The following is a 2,742-nucleotide window of genomic DNA, read 5'->3' as shown; positions in this document are numbered from 1 at the left end:
GAAAATTTAAACAAAGGACAGGAGCGGCGGATGAGTTGCGATTTACAGAGGAACTTTGATTTAGTCGAAATTGACTCAGAATTGTAGAATCACGAGACGACGATCTTCGAGATATTCTACAGATCACTCATCATCGACAACCTCCCCTAACTTTATTAACAAACGATACAAGAGAACAGAAATAAACTGAGATGAACATTTAGTGACTACAATAATGTGAAGAAATGATGAAACGGAGGAGGACAAGGAAACGCGCTGGATCCTTGTCCGACCGACACAAGTAGCGAGCTCCGGCGACGCTAATTCCGATCACCGCGTTCAACGCAGCTGAGACGCTATGAAACTTGACGCGAACACCAAAGTCTTGCGCGAACGATTTTAGATTTTCTCGTTGTAACGACCGTAGAGAAAAATGAGCCCGATGTCTGAGGATTTCCGAAAGAACCGACTCGTAACCGATTTCTATTCCTGCTTGACAGCGACTAGATTTTCTAATGATCGATCGCGGCTAGACGCGAGCGTTCCTCGAACCGAGCCTCGGATTCGGCGAAACCGCTGCGAATCAGCTGTGCCGCTAGCGCTCGCGCGACACGTGATAGCGACGTGATCGCGGCACAGCTGACTCGGTGCGCCGCACGATCGGTGATTTTCAGCGACGAGCGGCAACCCGAGCGACGGTGCTCGAACAAAATCAATTGAACTAAAAACAGATCCGCCTTGTAGTTCATCTAATATTTCCTCGATTAAAGGTAGCGGATATTTATCTTTCTCAACAACTCTATTTATTTTACGAAAATCAATACAAACGCGATGACCTCCGTATTTTTTCTTCACGACTACAACGGGACTTGCATTCTCAGACGAACACGGTTCTATAACTCCTTCTCTGATCCAGTCATCGACTTGTTTGCTTACAACGTCTCGCTCAGGTACCGGTAATCTACGTGGTTTCTGTCAAATCGGAGTTTCATCCTTAAGTACTAAACGCATTTTTATATCAGTCGTCTTAGTTTCCTTAGGTACATACGACACAATTAAGTTTTCCAGTCGTTTGCGCAGTTTTACATCTTCGACATGTCCTATATCTATTTGTTCGTCATTTATCCGAATTTGCGTTAAGAACTTAACAAGCGGAATTTTGCGTATCTGGATACCCTTTGTATCAATCTTTACTTCTGCCGAACTCAAAATATCGCAATCGACTACAGCTCCCACGCTCATTAAACTCGTAGGTATGACATAAACGGTACTTGGAAATTCCCCGCCATCAATTTGAACAACAGTCTGAAGTAACCCAATGGTCGTGTCTCGTTCTTACCAAAACCAATCAACAGGGTATCAGTGTTACGTAGCTGGCTCATTGGCAACTCGGTATCAATAAATATATCTTCGCGTAATACAGTAACCTGGCTACCGGTATCGATTAAAGCTTTTACGCGTACGTTATTAACGACTATATCTTTACACATATTGACTTTAGATGTACCAGCAATATTATTAGCCAAATCGCACGTTTGAACCGATGCCGATTCTTTAGTCTCACCTTTTTTTCACATTCAGCCGCCGTATGTCCGAAAGCCTGGCACTTAAAACAACGTTTACCTAATGATTTGTTACCGCAGTCCTTAGAAATGTGTCCTTTCGCCCCGCAGTTATAGCAACGTACGTCTGACTTCGCGTCCTTTCTCTCGGTTATCTTCTTTGATGCATCCGTTGTCCTTTTTGACACATCCACTGTCCTCTTCCCTGAATCAGCTCGTCTCGTGGCGTCGTCCTTTCCCTAACTGTTCTTCATCTGGTCACGCCCCTTCCGACGAATGTCCTCGTATATTTTAAGACGTTCCTTAAAATCTCGTTGATTCTTCGTTCCAAACAGTATAATTTTATTCTGCATGTCGTCTTGTATGCCATCTATCACGTACTGAATGAGCGCGTCCTGTTCTATTTCGCCTCTGGATGCCAACTCCTTCATAACAAAATAATATTCTTGTGTAGTTTCTTCCTTTTTCAATTTACGCTCGGCAAGCATTCGGTGCAACTGCGCACTATTTACCTCCGTCGCAAATTCTTCACGAAGAGCACTTTTCAGTTTCTTCCACGTCTTAACCACACCTTCGCTCTGTATATACAGCTTAGCTAATCCTCTTAGTGATTTCTTTGCAAAAATCACCTTCTCTATCTCCGACCACTTATACAGCGTAGCGGAATCTTCAAATTCGGCAATCCATCGTTCAACTGGATAAGAATCACTGCCGTCGAAGTGTCGGATAGAATCTTCGATGTCTCGATAATTCATCGCGAACTTTACTGACCGTCGATTCCCTATATTGCCGACTGCATTACCGATCGCATTACCGATCGTATTACCGACCGTATTACCGACCGCATTGTTTGTTTCTTCGTCCTCGTCTCCAGATATGTCGTCATCGTTGTTGATCCCGTCGTTTGTTTCTTCGTCTTCAGACGCATCGTCCTCGCCATCTTGGGTTTCTGTCAGTGAATCGATGTCCATCAATCCCTTGCACACGCGTCTTATTAATTCGTCCTTTGATCCTTGATAGTCTAAGCCAAGAATGTTACAGCACGACACGATATCACTGTGCATCAGTTCGCTCGCGTAGGCTATCTTATCTGCATGTTCCGTCGAATCATCTCGGAATGCGAATCCTCTAAACTCTCGCAATCGTTTCCGATTCGATCGGTCGCCGTCTATTTGGAATACGAACTTATGCAGTGCTTTCA

The sequence above is a fragment of the Vollenhovia emeryi genome, unplaced genomic scaffold, assembly GCF_000949405.1.
Source record: "Vollenhovia emeryi isolate VEMERY1.0 unplaced genomic scaffold, V.emery_V1.0 DF939414.1, whole genome shotgun sequence".
Lineage (NCBI taxonomy): Eukaryota > Metazoa > Arthropoda > Insecta > Hymenoptera > Formicidae > Vollenhovia > Vollenhovia emeryi.
This window is presented reverse-complemented; position numbering follows the sequence as displayed.